General features: G+C 43.7%; 1 protein-coding gene across 2 annotated transcripts in view; it reads right to left on the minus strand.

The window, feature by feature from the left end:
- The window catches only part of tmc5 (transmembrane channel like 5), a 209,215-nt gene extending 206,877 nt beyond the window's left edge, over positions 1 to 2,338 (minus strand). For both annotated transcript variants that reach the window (XM_068003205.1, XM_068003206.1), the window contains exon 1: positions 1,990 to 2,338. The gene's annotated coding sequence lies outside the window, so the exon portion shown is untranslated. The remainder of the gene's footprint in view (positions 1 to 1,989) is intronic.
- Positions 2,339 to 16,463: the final 14,125 nt, after the last annotated feature.

A 16,463-nucleotide genomic window follows, 5' to 3' on the forward strand; every position in this document is an offset into this window, starting at 1 on the left:
AGGGGAGATTTAATTGAGGTGTATAAAATTATGAGGGGCCTAGATAGAGTGGTTAGGAATGTCCTAGTTCCCTTAGCAGAGAGGTCAATAACCAGGGGCATAGATTTAAAGTAATTGGTAGAAGGATTGGAGGGGAGCTGAGGAGAATTTTTTTCATCCAGAGGGTGGTGGGGGTCTGGAACTCACTGCCTGAAAGTGTGGTAGAGGCAGAAACCTACATCACATTTACAAAGTACTTGGATATGCACTTGAAGTGCTGTAACCTACAAGGCTACAGACCAAGAGCTGGAAAGTGGGATTAGGATGAATAGCTCTTTTTCGGCCAGCATAGACACGATGGGCTGAATGGCCTCCTTCTGTGCAGTAAATTATGATAAAGAGGGAGATAAAAAGCAAAACAGTGGAAGACAAACAGAAAATCACAAATGGCAAAACATAAATAATTAGAGAGCAGGAAAGAATGACAGCGACCTGCAAGAAGTGAGGGGCAATTTTTTCCTCCATGAGCAATATCACAGGTCATCAACTACATAAAATACACATTGCATAGTATAACGCTTTTGTCATTATAGAGCAGTGAATCATGATGAGTAATGTCACAGGAGATTGCCTTGTCTCTATATAAAGCTTTACTGTATATTCATAATAGTTTATAACAAAAGGTGGGCATTTAACAATGCTGTGTAATTCCTTATGATGTTCTGTAACATTTGGAATTCTTTTTGCAGAATATTCTGAGAAGAAAGTGTATCAAGAATAACAACCAACAAATTAGAAGATGCCCAATCCATCAAAGTTTAAAAATAGCACCAACATCATTAATGCATTGCCCAGGGTTAAAAATTTAATTTTCAAAAAAAAATGCAGACACACAGATAATTAAAGATATGAGTGCAGATAGAAAGGTAAATGAGATTCTTTGATTTATACTTGGGGACATTAAGCACAAAAGCGAGTGATGTTTAATTTGTACTAGACATGGTTTTCAAAATTATGAATGATTCTGAGAAAGTAAACAGTGAAAGATTGTTTTTACTGGTGAATCTATAACAAGGGAGCATGGGCTTAGGATCCGAGCTGGTCCATTTTTTTTCCACACAGAAGATTATTAGAACATGGAATGCTTTATCATAAATGACTGTGGAGGTAGGAGCTATAACCTTATTTAAAAGAGAATTAGATAAGTATTTGAAAAGATAGAATATATAAGACAGAGGAAAAGGAGCTAAACAGTAGGTAGCACCAACTAATGAGCTAGCATATGCATGATGGGCAGAATAACCTACTTCTGTGCTGTAATTTTTATGATTCTAAAATAAAAAATGCCTTAATAACGAAAGTTTTTCAAAAAAAATCTGCAGGCTACCCAATAAAAACGGGTTCAACATTTTTTTTCCGTTTTAAAATTGTTTTACTTCGTCATTGCATCACTAACACCCGGCTTTTGCGAGATACATAATAGTTTCAATATTTAAAATAACAGTCATATTATCATTGTCAAAACTTTGGTTTGAAATTTTTTAATGATTCTTCAGAGGAATACAGCTTCATTAGAAAGTCACCCTTCCTTCAAAGCCACAAGTGCAACGTCAGCCCCAAATCCTGTCAATGTCTGAATCTCAACGTCTTCAGGCTCTGCTTTTGAATAGTGATCGAAGGTCAGAAACTTTCCGCACAGGAACCAGGAGTCAGGAAAATCAACATACCACTTTGTAAATTTCTCACCAGAAACAGACAACAATTACTTTTAGCCCTAAATATTCAAAACCAAAATTTCAACATCACACTTACATAAAGTAAATATAGGAATGGATGGTTAGCAACTGTAAGAATGCACTTCTGGCAAATAAATAAAGCGTAGCAAAGAAAAGGTCCGCGGGAAGGTTCCGTTGCAGTCCACAAACCCAACGTACCTATTAATCACCAGCCTACTGGATTTAAATAAAATATCAGACACCGAGAGAGAAATAAAGCGCAACCTTACTTTACCTGTAAATCTCAATTGCCGAGGTAGAAGCTGCCGGTTATGATCGATCCTCCTAATCCCGCTGAAGTTCTAATGCAGCGGTGTTGGCACTTTGGAAGTAACTGAACTGTTCGTTGGTAGTGAGATTCTCCTCCTCCCGGAACTCATCGCCCATCCCCCTGCACCTGTTATTTCTTTACCGTAATGTTGACAGGTTGAAAAAACGGAGTTAACTACAATAACAAATAGAGTGTTTTAAGGTGGGACAAGAAGATATTAGGAAGGGTCAAAGAGGTAGGTCTTAAGCAGGAGAGGGGCATGGAGAGGCAGAGGGGTTTGGGGAGGAAATTCCACAGCGTGGGACCTAGACAGTTGAAGATACCTCAGCCAATGGTGGGGTGAAAGGAGGAGGAGGAGAGGGCAAGAGTCGGAGGAACAGAGAATTTTGGGGGGTTGGGGGGGGGGGGGCGGAGAAGGGGTTGTAGGGCTGGAGGAGGTTACTTAGATAGGGAAGGGTAAGGCCATGAGGGATTTAAACACAAGGATGAGAATTTTAAATGGGAGGCGTTGGGCAACGGAGAGCCAATGACATCACGGACGACGGTGATGGGAGAGTGGGATGGTGCAGGATGACATACGGGTTCAGAGCTTTGAATGAGCAGAGGTTTACAAGGCATGGAGGATGGGAGACAAGCCAGAATTTTAAGGTCACTGTAAGACTTTCCAAACAAAAATGTTAACTACAGCATTATACATTCGCTCAGCTTTGTGTAATTTACAGCTTTTTATATTCTTCACTAAAGAGGTTAAATCTGGGTTTTGGAAGAGTGACACCAAACCAATCTTCATGCATCATTCATGCTTATATTGTCCTTTCTGAAGCAGCCTTCTCTAACAGACCTACTGAAGAGCTGAAGCAAAGAACAATCCTTCTTGAATTTCACCCCAGGAGTCGAATACAGCAGGCCTGTGGGAAAAACATAGCTGTGTCACGCCTAAAAATTGGCACTGACCAATCCCATGCATCGCTGTGCTCATATCACAATAACAACAACGTGGTGCACTTATTTGGCTCGGTGTACTTAGCAGGACTGAGGAGAAGGCACTTGTTCTGATGACAGTTCAGCAGTTCCACCAAAAAATTGGGACTCTGCTGCCTTTGGCTGAACAAATGTAAGGAGTCGTACAACACCAGGTTATAGTCCGACAGCTTTATTTGAAATCACAAGCTTTCAGGTGACGAAGGAGCAAAGCTCCGAAAGCTTGTGATTTCAAATAAAGCTGTTGGACTATAACCTGGTGGTGTACGACTCCTTACATTTGTCCACCCCAGTCCATCACCGGCATCTCCACATCTTGGCTGAACCGATTGGTCAGTTTACTTTGAGGAATGCTGTTGACTGTGGGAGAATAATACAATAGTAGTCAGAGCCCGATTAAGAATTTTGGTGGCTCTGGGCACAAAGAACGTTCGGAGCACCTTCCCACCAACCCCCCTGCCCTCGAATCATTAAAATACAAACATGGAGTAAAATGCATGAAGAAATAGGCATTAATAATAAAGGAAGTCATATCACAATGGGCTATCCTTAAATGAAACTGATCCAGCAATTGTATGCAGTTTTACCAGTGATGAGTTTTACCAGGGCCCTTTAATAGGCTGGGGTCTCTTGGCACAGGCCCCATAGGCCACTCACATAAAGGAAAGCACATATAGGGTAAATTCAAGACTGCTGCTCCCAGTGGGGAGCTGCGCTCAAAGGGAGCACGAGTCAGATAATTGGTGCTACAGCATGGTAGTCCTGATTTATATTCTGTTTGAGCACACCTCCCTGCTGGGAATGTGGTAAAACTCAATTTAACTTTTAGAGAATAAGAATGAAACAGCATTAGGTGATAATGGTCCACTCCAGGGGTTCAGATGATGCCACCAGAGTTTCCTCCGTGGGAAAATGGGAGGAAAGCTTGGTTTTCTTTGTTATTTTTGACCCACTAATAAAATAGTAGAAAAATATAAATTTGAAATGAGCATTTCTTGAGAATGCAATTTTGTTTACAAGAACAAAGCACTGGCAGCCAATTATGGTGTACTTGTAACAATAGTCTTAACATCTTCTCAAAGCACATGCCACTTTACCAGTACGTTGGGAAGTTCATTAATCCAGCTGTAAATGAACAATATTTGTGCTAAATGTCTCAATGAAAATTGAGAAAATCCCCATTTATCTGAAACACTGCACTTCGAGTCATTAATCTGCTGATTTGTAGGAGTTAGATAAAAGTGCTCATAGTTTCCTCACACTGAGCAATGCAGTCTTCCGAATCCCTCCACAAAGTTTTTTTTTGATTTAATGATGATTTTACCATAACACGGAAGATAGGAAGGCTTATTTTTATAGGAAGCTACATCATATTTAACTTTATATGACACAGTATATTATTAGAAATAGTGGAAGTAATTTTCAACTTTGATGCCAGGGCAGTAACCGGGAGGAGCCCTTTACGAAAGATAAATTAGCTGGGTTCTATAAAGGGCGGGCAATCTGCTCCACCAGCTTACCGCCCAGTTGGCTAATTTGGAAATTTACCTGAGTGTGCCCACATTCACATTCCAGTTCTTTAATATAAAGTCTTGATAAGTTGCTGTAGAAGCACTTTTGATGTGCAAAAGTTAAGAAATCTTTATTAAATCCTATAGAGCCAATTTTCCTTTACTTTGCACCTGATGAACATTTATAATCCAGGAGAAAAGGGACACACTCGTGATGCCAGGTCTCTGCCCCACTTTGCTTACTTCTGTGCCTAGATTAGGTACATGCATTGTAATTATATGATAATAAAGCAAGAGTGACCTCACCAGCCTCCCACCTGAATTTCCTGGGTCTCCGGTTTGAGATAATGGGCCATGCTACTTGTTCCCAGTCCTTCAAATCACAGGATCCGAGACAGCTTTGGGAGCAGCCAATTGTCCCGAAGCCAGTGACCATTATTGTTGTTGCAGGCCTCTCAGAGTTGACAGTCACCCACCACTATAGGTGCAGACCCCTGCCAAGGAGAAAGCCTGTGCCAAGAGCACGTCGAGCCTATGAAAATGGCCTGAACCCAGAATTACAGATGGGTTCAAATCAGATTTGGTGGAGAGCACCCAAAGTGCGTTCTGCTTGACTTGCGCTCAGGTGAGGAGGGAAGGGGAGGAAATCGGCCCATAAATCTTCTAAAATTGAGACTGAATAGATATTTATTGAATACATAATTCTCTTAATAAATTCATAGTAGATGTTGGATGTCCTGATGGTTGTCCAGAAACACAACATTCACTACAAATTCCAGCTTCATACCTATATCTATCTTAATGAATGTTTGCATTTATCACTAAAATGGAATCCCATTATGCTCACTCTAATTATCTTCTTTCCAAATTACCCAACAGAATATTCAAGGACAAAGCTTTTGTCTAACTTTTGTGCATCAACTTATATTTATAAAAACAAGCGTGCATGCACCTGTGAAAAACATGGGAGATCAGTTAATATACATAAAATGTTGTACAGATGCACATTTTATATGTCGCATCCTGATTGTCACATTCTGGATGCAACGGCTGGTGTTAAGAACATAAGAAATAGGAACAGGAGTATGTCATACGGTCCCTCAAGCCTGCTCTGCCATTCAATAAGATCATGGCTGATCTTCTACCTCAACTCCACTTTCCCGCCCTATCACCAGGCCTGACGGTTATGCATTACATCCTGTGGCTGTAGAAACAATCTCTTTGAACATGGCAAATCAAACAGAATTGCATCAACTTTAGAACCTTGATAAACAATGGATGACGGCATGAGAGTTGTATTTCAGATCTGAAACGTTCATGCAATTTCACTAGCATATGAAAACAATCAGATGTTACATGTTAGTCTACCGTATCATCGCGATAAATTCACATATATTATTCCTGTAGAAGAGCCCATGGAATGTTAATAAGAGGTAAACGCATATTGTCCAGGTTATAAACACCACTGCGCCAGTTGCCAACCCAGCTCATAATAATAATCCTAGGACTAATTGCACTTGAGAGGTTAGTTGGCTGTGATTCATACACAGTCTTAAAGGCAGCTATTTCAGCCTTCTCTACCATAATTAGAATCGATCCTAGAAATGGGTTGCCATGACTTTTTAAAAAATATACATTAAAAAACTATAATAACATTACAACAGAAATTCTATTTTTGCTACAGGAATACGATATATACTTCCAACAAATACAATCGATAGGCTTTAAAAACTTAAGCTTGACATCACCTTACTACTTGTTCTCACCTATTCTTTTCATCTTTGACCCTTTTGTCAAGTTTTTTGATATTAAAAAGGATATCTTTTTTTTTTCTCTCTCATTTCCACATTCCCACAGTAGAAAGAAGGGATTTCACTAAGAGTGACCAGGCAGTGGAAGCACTTTAGGTAGAATATAGGAACAGCAAAGTTTGCAAGACTCTAGTGAAAGTTGTCTACAAACCGCCTGATTGTAGTGATGGGATGTATAAATACGGAGATCAAAGAAGCATGTAGCAAAACAATGTGGCTATAATGGGTGATTTTAATTTTCACATAGGCTGGGAGAAGCAGAACAGCTCATGTCGTAAAGGCAGTGAATGTTTAACAGTGTATTCGGGACAGTTTTCTGGAACAATATGATTTAGAACCGACAAGGGAGCAGGCCATATTAGATTTAGTGATGAATAACGAACAGAACGAGTTAACAATCTGATGGTAAGTAAGCATCTTGCAAACAGTGAGCATAATATGATTGAATTTGATATTAGGTTTGAGGGAGAGAAGGTAGAGTCATAAATCAAAGTTTTAAATTTAAGTAAGGCAAACTTCGAAGGGATGAGACATAAATTGACTACAGTGAACTGGAACTGTTAATGAGTAAACCTATAGACAAACAGTGAGAAGTATTTGAACAAGTATTTGGTATAATATAAAACCAGTACATACCCCTAAAAGACCAAAGCTCCATGTGTAGTTAAGCAACCAAGATCAATAAATGAGGTACTATTCAGTATCAAGCTAAAAGAAAAGGCTTACAAAAATGCAAAGAAAAGTCAAAATCCAGCAGACGGGGAGAGCTATAAAAAGCAACATAAGGATACAAATAAAGTACTAAGAGGGGCAAAAAGGAATATGAAAAAAAATCTTGCGAGGGATATCAAAGCTAACAGCAAAAGTTTTTGTAAATATATTAAGAGAAAGAGAGTAGCAATGGGGAGCATGGGCCCATTAAAGACAGATGCAGGTGATCCTGTAATCAACAATAAGGAAATGGCAGATTATTAAATGAGTACTTTGTATCCTTACTTCACAGTAGAGGAAGAGGATAAAGTACCAGGGGTACAAGGGAAACTAAAGATAAGTCAAAGAGAGGAACTCATTGGATTTAATACAAGTAAAAAAAAAGTTAAATTATGAAGTCAGGTTGCAGAACCATGTCTTGTATTCCCTTGTGTTTAGAAGGCTGAAGGGTGATCTAATGGAGGTGTTTAAAATGACAAAAGGATTCAATAAGGTAGATATAGAGAAACTATTTCCTCTAGTGAGAGAATCTGGAACAAGGGGCCACAATCTTAAAATTAAAGCTAAGTGATTCAGGAGTGAAATCAGGAAGCAGTTTTTCACACAAAGGGTGGCAGAAATATGGAACTCTCTCCCCCAGGATGCTGGGTCAATTGAAATTTTCAAGATGGAGATTGTTAGATTTTTGTTAGGTAAGGGTATCAAGAGCAATGGATCAAAGACAGATAAATGGAGTTGAGGTACAGATCAGCCATGATCTGATTGAATGCCAGAACAGACTTGCAGGGCTAAATGGCCTACCCCAATACCGCACATTACTCTTGTCTGAAAGATAGGATTGTCAACACTGGGGCAATCCTAGCTGAAGATTTTTAGTTGCAAGTCTGGCCATATATGCATGATGTTATCTTGTGCTAAAATCTTGTTTGTCCTGTGCTCAGTTGCCACATTTGGGGCCTGAAATGCAAAAATAAAACTGGCTCAAGGGAGAGGTATGAGCACTCCTGCTTCTCCCGGCTCCACATTCAGGTACATTACTTACCTTCTTTGTTGCAGGCGATCCCTAGGGCTGCTTTCCCCGAATGCAGCCCTTGACGGCACTGGTTGCCTCAGGGCAAACCGATGTTGGTGCGGGGATCTCAAGCAGGAGTTAGGCCCCTTATTTGCATATGCAAAGGATCTAATGCCTGCTTCAGACATGGGTAAAGGACACTTTTTGTTCGTCCTTACCTAATGTGGCGGGTGGCGAACTTCCGACTGGAAGTGTGCGCCACTTCCTGTCTGCCATTTTGGAGCCTTAGGTGTGAGCGCAGCACATGTCAAACGGGCACTGCACGATACAATTTCTAGGCCATGAAATTTAAGCCAATCAGTTGCAAAACAATTGCACATAGGATGTGAGGCTGATGTATAACACATGAAGTGTGACAAAATACGTGCTTGATGTACCATGAAAATGTGAAGCGGTGAAAGAAATTGAGAAAAAGATTTTAAAAGGGTCTTCCTAAAGTCAGCAAGGTTTTGTTTTACTTGTTTTCTCTCTGCACTGTAGCCGCATAAACAAATATGCTTATATTGTGTCTCTGGAGCAGCATGGCATGGTTAGTTTAATAAACATGTATTGCATAACAATCTGACACAAATGGCAGCTGTGTTAGATAGAAAAAAACCATGAAGCCTAACATATAACTCAATTAAAAAAAAAATTAGTTAATGGTTTAGTATATAAAAATTGGAAATATATATTTAATTTTTTTTAGCTTTTGACTTTTTGTTATTTAGAAATTGTGTGGCTAGGTGACAGTGCACTTTGCATATAGCTAGCATATTCCATAATTAGTTTTTTTCACAAACAATATTTGTTTTTGAAGTGGGTATAGCCAGGACAACTGCATGATTAAATCCTTTTGCAAATAATCATTGTTTTAAAATTTCCAGTATAAACAGAAGAACCAGTTTGGTAACCATATGCTTTTGTCTCTCTCACGGTCTGACAAAAAAAGAAGTTTATAATAGTTTTGATGCAAAACTTTTACTCATTATTCAAAAAAGTTTCTTAACTTCATCACTGTTTGGAGGTTGTTGGTATAATTGCAGAAAACACAGATGCTGACCCTGTCTGAGCTATGCTTGCTCTCTGAAGTAAATATTAAGCATTTAGTAATAGTTTCAATGTGAAACTCCATCCAAAGTGAAGCTTTTTGATTCATTTCCCAGCCTGTTTTCAAATCATGTAACTCAGAGATCCTGTTACAGCACGAGGTGTACATTTAAAGTTGCATTAAGAAAATTAAACTTAAGCATGCCAGAAAATTCTGCATGCTCCAACTCCAACATTATGACACTTGCAGTCACAGGTGTATTTGGTTTGATAGCTCTGAAACACAATATCAACCACAAACCCATACTTTTGAACAAAGCTATGGCCTTCAGGTAAAAGTGTTAATGAAGGTACTGAAAGACACAGAGACAATTATATAGATAGGTTATTGTGATATTAAAATTATTTAAAAATGAGATATATGTTAAAAACTTGATTTTGAACTGCTAGTTAGCAGGCTGAGGGGGACAAATGACAGTTGAATTTTTTCTAAATGCTTTTTGAGTGATTTCATTGGTTCACCTTCTCCTTTCTTTCATTAGTAAGATTTGTATATTTCCTTTCTCCTCAGTTCTGATTTGTTGTTGGCTTACTTTAAAGCATTCAACAAGGTGTGATGCCAGAGTGTGGCACTAGAGCTTGATACCAAAACATGACCCCCTATGTGTGACAGACAAGAATTGCATTCAAACATGCCATTTAAAAATGTATTCTAAATAGACTAGTGGATCTCCCATAGCATTGTTCAAAGGTTATGTTTTTTTAAATTCATGCTCAGGATATGCACATTGCAAGCAAGGCTAGCATGCCCTTGAGAAGGCGGTGGTGAGCCTTCTTCTTGAACAGCTGCAGTCCACGTGGTGAAGGTACTCCCACAGGATTTTGACCCAGCGACAATGAAGGAATGGTGATATATATCCAAGTAAGGCCGGTATGTGACTTAGGGGGGAACTTGGAGGTGATGGTGTTCCCATGCACCTGCTGCCCTTGTCCTTCTAGGTGGTGGAGGTCGCGGGTTTGGAAGGTGCAGTCGGAGAAGCCTTGGCGAGTTGCTGCAGTGCATCCTGTGGAAAGTGCACACTGCAGCCATTGTACGCTGGTGGTGGAGGGAGTGGATGTTTAAGATGGTGGATGGGCTGCCGGTCAAGTGGACTTTTTTGTCCTGAACGGTGTTGAGCTTTCTCGAGTGTTGTTGCAGCTGCCCCCGTCCAGGCAAATGGAGAATATTTCATCACACTCCTAACTTGTGCCTTGTAAGGGGTGGAGAGGCTTTGGGGAGTCAGGAAGTGAGCCTGTCGCTGTAGAATACCCAGCCTCTGACCTGCTCTAGTAGCCACGGCATTTATGTGGCTGGTCCAATGGCAACTCCCGGGATGTTGGTGGTGGGGGATTCGGTGATGGTAATGCCATTGAATGTCAAGGGGAGGTGGTTAGACTCTCTCTTGTTAGAGATGGTCATTGCCGGACACTTGTCAGGCACAAATGTTACGTGCCACTTATCAACCCAAGCCTGGATGTTGTCCAGGTCTTGCTGCATGCGGGCATGGATTGCTTCATTGTCTGAGGAATTGTGAATGCAGCTGAACACTGCAATCATCAGCGAACAGGCCCACTTCTGATCTTATGATGGAAGGAAAGTCATGGATGAAGCATAATTGGGCCTACAATGCTGTCCTGAGGAACTCCTACAGCAATGTCCTGGGGCCGAGATGATTGGCCTCCAGCAAACACAATCATCTTCCTTTATGCTAGGTATGACTCCAGCCACTGGAGAGTTTTCCCTCTGATCCCCATTGACTGCAGTTTTAATAGAGCTCCTTGGTGCCACACTTGGTCGAATGCTGCCTTGATGTCAATCTCACCTCACCTATGCTGTTGCAGGGTAGAAGATTGCTGGAATATGGAGTAAGGGAGAGTTGCACATTTCAGTGAAAAAAATTAGAAAAGAGTTTCCAAGACTTCTATCCAGAGACAGTGAAGCAAACATTTTTTGTATGGTTCCTAAAAAATAAATACATTTGTGTTTGCTTTTACCACTGTGGCATGATAAATAAATTGTTAGTTTAACTGCTTAATTAAATCCTTCAGTGGACAATAATTCTTCTGAATTCTCAGCACAAACAAAAGAAAGCACAGGTGCTGAAATCATCTACCTTTCTCTCTCTCTCTCACTCCAGGGGGGTAATTTTAACCCCCAAGAACGGGTGGGTTGGGGGCTGGTGGTAGTGAAAATACTAAGATTTTAGAGCGGGATTGCATCCCGGCTCCAATGCGCCCACTTCCGGGTTTGACCCAAGCGTGTTTGGGCGCATGTCTCGTCGCACTTAAAGCCGGCAGGCAGATAATTAAAGGGCCAATTAACGCTGTTGAAGCACTGAAGGGGATTACATTTTTGTGTATTCAGCCAGACAATTTTAACTTTCCCTGAACGTGTCTCCCGTGGACACTGAAACATGCCATGGAAATGGAGGCGAGTTGCAGCCGAGCCTCATTTGGACCTTCAAACCAGTGATTCACAGGTGTGAATAAAAGGTGAGGTTATGCAGCAGGGCACTCAGTTCTCTCAGACAAACCTTTAGCTGGGAGTTCTTTGCATTCAGACTGAGATTTCTTTGTTGAGACTGATAATTCTTGTGTTCAGACAAATTTACCTACATTTTGGACCCCCTCAAACTGACAACATCAGGATGGGGGCGCAATGGTTTATCCACAGTACATTTGAGGAGGAGGCACATCACCATCTGCGGCAGTTCTGGGAGTTGCAGGTGCACGAGACAGAGGTGCACCACAAGGACCTGGAGAAGAGCAGAGAGGGGACCAACGGAGGGGCCGAGGTCACAGGAGGCACTACCCACTCGAGAGGGTGTACAGGCAGAGGCTGAGCTTCCTGGACCTCTCTGAGGAGCAGTGTCTATGCAGACTCAGATTGAGTCGCCAGCTGGTCGCAGACATCTGCACGCTCCTTCACGCAGAGCTGCTGCCAGCAGCTGGACATGGTGTCCATGTCGCAGTTAAAATCACCACTGCCCTCAATATCTTTGTCTCCGGATCCTTTCAGGGCACCACCAGTGACTTCTCCAAGGTCTCTCAGTCGTCTGCACAAAAACGTATAGACGGGTGGCTCGTTTGCCAGGGCATTCGACTATGTCAACTTCCCCTGCAACGACATCAGCCAGATTGAGAGGGCAGTGGGTTTCAACTCTCTGGCTGGCTTCCCACAGTCGCAGGGCGCAATTGATTGCTCACACGTAGCAATCCGAGCACCTCCACATGAGCCAGGACTGTTTATCAACCGACAGGGTTATCACTCCATCAATGCGCAGCTGGTTTGTGGACACTGGAGGAGGTTTCTTCAGGTATGTGCCAGATTCCCTGGCAGCTGCCATGATTCCTTCAATTTGCATGAGTCCAACATCCCAGCCCTCTTCCATGCATAAGACAGAATTAAGGGCTGGCTCCTTGGAGACAAAGGACACCCCCTGCAGATGTGGCTCATGACACCAGTGAGAAACCCTACCAACGAGGCACAGCAGCGGTACAACGACAATCACATCAGAGTCTCGCTGTTCGTGATGAAGCACATGAAAGGGCGATTTCACAAAAGGGACTCAAGAATGGGCAAGACATGGCAGTGGTGGTGAGAATTTAACATTTAACAAAAAACAAATAAAAACATAAAACATGACATTCCGACAGACACCCTTGTGCATACCCTTCATGATTACAAAACCTTAGCCTTCCTCTTCCTAGAGTTCCTACGTGGTGCATCCCCTGTGGCTTCAGCAGAGGTAGTGGCAGGTTGCTCAAATTTATTCTATGACTGATGAGATGCTCTCGGCCTTTGGAGCCCGTGAGGGCCCCGCCAAAGACTGCTTCACCTGCACCTGTGCAGGGGCAGACTCTGCCATTGGGAGAGGAGGCAGCATTGTGGGTACTGGTTGAGGCAGGGCAACGGGTGAGACATGGGAGCGCCTTGAGTGAAGTCCCCACTTCCATGTCCCCTTTCGCCATCATCCCTCTCCTGGACTTGGCCCACATCACTCGTACCACTCTGCTAGACAGCAGCCTGGTGAGGGTGGTGCTTTCTAAGGACATGGATGAAGTATCTGACTGCCTGTTTGAGGTGGCAGACATGTTGGCATCCAGAGTCCACACGGCCATTGTCATGGCCTACATGGACTCATTAGAGAGCCGTGCTTGAAGCTCAATGGAGGCTGCCACTCTCTCCATCGAAGACATTCTCACACTGACCTGCGCCACCAATCCACCAGTGATGGAGTTGGACTCCTCCATCCTGCCCACTATTGTGGAGAGTGTGCGTGACACCTTTTCCGTTACCTTGCAAAGGTGGAGCTGTACCTCGAACATTCTCACACTCAACGATGTCCCCCGAGGGTTCAGCATCTGTGTCCAGCTAAGCAGAGCTTGGAGAGGAGTGCGTCCCCCAATGCAGACTCTCCACAGCTGCCCCTGCCATCGATGTCTGCTCGTGCACACTTGTGAGTGGTGAATCACCTGGTGACAACTCAACTATCCGCCTAACAGGAAACACCGAAGTGCCAGTATCTGCGCTGGTGCATGGCTGGATGTCATGTGATGGTGCGCCTTGGGGGAATGGAGGTCCTCTGAGGAATCGTCTTCTTCCATGGCCAGTGCCTCCTCATCAATCCGTGAAGGCCCTGAATGAGAACTAATGCAATATTAAAAAATCATCGCAGAAGTTAGTTTCCAATGAGCATACGGAGGCGAGCAAAAGGTCAATCATTGACAACATCAATTCATGATGTGTGTGAAGGATGTTAAAGTTCTGTCACCAGCCTTCTGCGGGTTGCCAGTCTCGCCATCTCCAACGGCCAGGCATGCAACCGTGCCACCTATGTTCATCGCCGCCTCTTCCCCATCTGTCAGGGGCACTATTTGTGGTGGGCCCCCTCCAGTCCTACTCCTCCCCCGTGCATTTTGCGCTCTCTTCTTCGACAAGAGAAAGTACAGGAGTTTGAGTAACTGAAGGTGACGTATTCACCCGCTGGATGCATTGCTTTGGGTGAGGCTGACAATGAAGCAGGTGTATCAGAGGGTGACTATCAGACAGATTCATCACATTGCATCAGGATTGGGGTGAGTGGGAGTTGTGGGTTCACAAAAGGGTAGGTGAGGAAGTGCACAGAAAGTAAGGGTAAGTTGATGATGAGACTGAAATGGGTGTGATGAGTAATGTGATGAAGTAGGCTTGGTAAGACAGAGTGAGGGGGGGAGGTAATGTACACCACAGGATATAGGTGAATTAGAAACAGTATTCACTTTTCCTGACCTGGTTAGGTCATTAAAGCACTTCCTGCATTGCACCCATGACCTGGGCACCGTGCTCCTGCTACTGATCTCTTCTGCCACCTCCAGCCATGCCTTCTTGGTGGCAGAAGCAGGGCGCTTCCCCCTATCAGCCAGGTATAGGACTTCCCTCCTGCTTCTGAAACCAGCCAGTAGCAACTCATGGGAGAAGTCGCTGAAACGGGGTGCTACCTTCGCCCTTTGATGCTGCATTTTTGAATTTTCCTCCTTTCTCCTTCAAAATCCAATGTTGCAATGGTCCTTTAAATACTCCAGTTCAAAGTACGTCATTTGGGTACGCAGTACACTCGCTGCGCAGCTTGGAGACATGAAACCCGGAAATTACATTAAGGGCCTTCAATTTAGTCGTGATTATTCGAACCGACACGCAGAAAAGTTTTCCGGGTTTTTTTTTTATTCGTTCACGGGATGTGGGCGTCGCTGGCAAGGCCGGCATTTATTGCCCATCCCTAATTGCCCTCGAGAAGGTGGTGGTGAGCCGCCTTCTTGAACCGCTGCAGTCCGTGTGGTGACGGTTCTCCCACAGTGCTGTTAGGAAGGGAGTTCCAGGATTTTGACCCAGCGACAATGAAGGAACGGCGAGATATTTCCAAGTCGGGATGGTGTGTGACTTGGAGGGGAACGTGCAGGTGGTGTTGTTCTCATGCGCCTGCTGCCCTTGTCCTTCCAGGTGGTAGAGGTCGCGGGTTTGGGAGGTGCTGTCGAAGAAGCCTTGGCGAGTTGCTGCAGTGCATCCTGTGGATGGTGCACACTGCAGCCACAGTGCGCCGGTGGTGAAGGGAGTGAATGTTTAGGGTGGTGGATGGGGTGCCAATCAAGCGGGCTGCTATATCTTGGATGGTGTCGAGCTTCTTGAGTGTTGTTGGAGCTGCACTCATCCAGGCAAGTGGAGAGTATTCCATCACACTCCTGACTTGTGCCTTGTAGATGGTGGAAAGGCTTTGGGGAGTCAGGAGGTGAGTCACTCGCCGCAGAATACCCAGCCTCTGACCTGCTCTCGTATCCACAGTATTTATATGGCTGGTCCAGTTAAGTTTCTGGTCAATGGTGACCCCCAGGATGTTGATGGTGGGGGATTCGGCGATGGTAATGCCGTTGAATGTCAAGGGGAGGTGGTTAGACTCTCTCTTGTTGGAGATGGTCATTGCCTGGCACTTATCTGGCGCGAATGTTACTTGCCACTTATCAGCCCAAGCCTGGATGTTGTCCAGGTCTTGCTGCATGCGGGCTCGGACTGCTTCATTATCTGAGGGGTTGCGAATGGAACTGAACACTGTGCAGTCATCAGCGAACATCCCCATTTCTGACCTTATGATGGAGGGAAGGTCATTGATGAAGCAGCTGAAGATGGTTGGGCCTAGGACACTGCCCTGAGGAACTCCTGCAGCAATGCCCTGGGGCTGAGATGATTGGCCTCCAACAACCACTACCATCTTCCTTTGTGCTAGGTATGACTCCAGCCACTGGAGAGTTTTCCCCCTGATTCCCATTGACTTCAATTTTACTAGGGCTCCTTGGTGCCACACTCGGTCAAATGCTGCCTTGATGTCAAGGGCAGTCACTCTCACCTCACCTCTGGAATTCAGCTCTTTTGTCCATGTTTGGACCAAGGCTGTAATGAGGTCTGGAGCCGAGTGGTCCTGGCGGAACCCAAACTGAGCATCGGTGAGCAGGTTATTGGTGAGTAAGTGCCGCTTGATAGCACTGTCGACGACACCTTCCATCACTTTGCTGATGATTGAGAGTAGATTGATGGGGCGGTAATTGGCCGGATTGGATTTGTCCTGCTTTTTGTGGACAGGACATACCTGGGCAATTTTCCACATTGTCAGGTGGATGCCAGTGTTGTAGCTGTACTGGAACAGCTTGGCTAGAGGCGCAGCTAGTTCTGGAGCACAAGTCTTCAGCACTACAGCTGGGATGTTGTCGGGGCCCATAGCCTTTGCTGTATCCAGTACACTCAGCCGTTTCTTG

The sequence above is a fragment of the Heptranchias perlo genome, chromosome 22 (assembly GCF_035084215.1).
Source record: "Heptranchias perlo isolate sHepPer1 chromosome 22, sHepPer1.hap1, whole genome shotgun sequence".
Lineage (NCBI taxonomy): Eukaryota > Metazoa > Chordata > Chondrichthyes > Hexanchiformes > Hexanchidae > Heptranchias > Heptranchias perlo.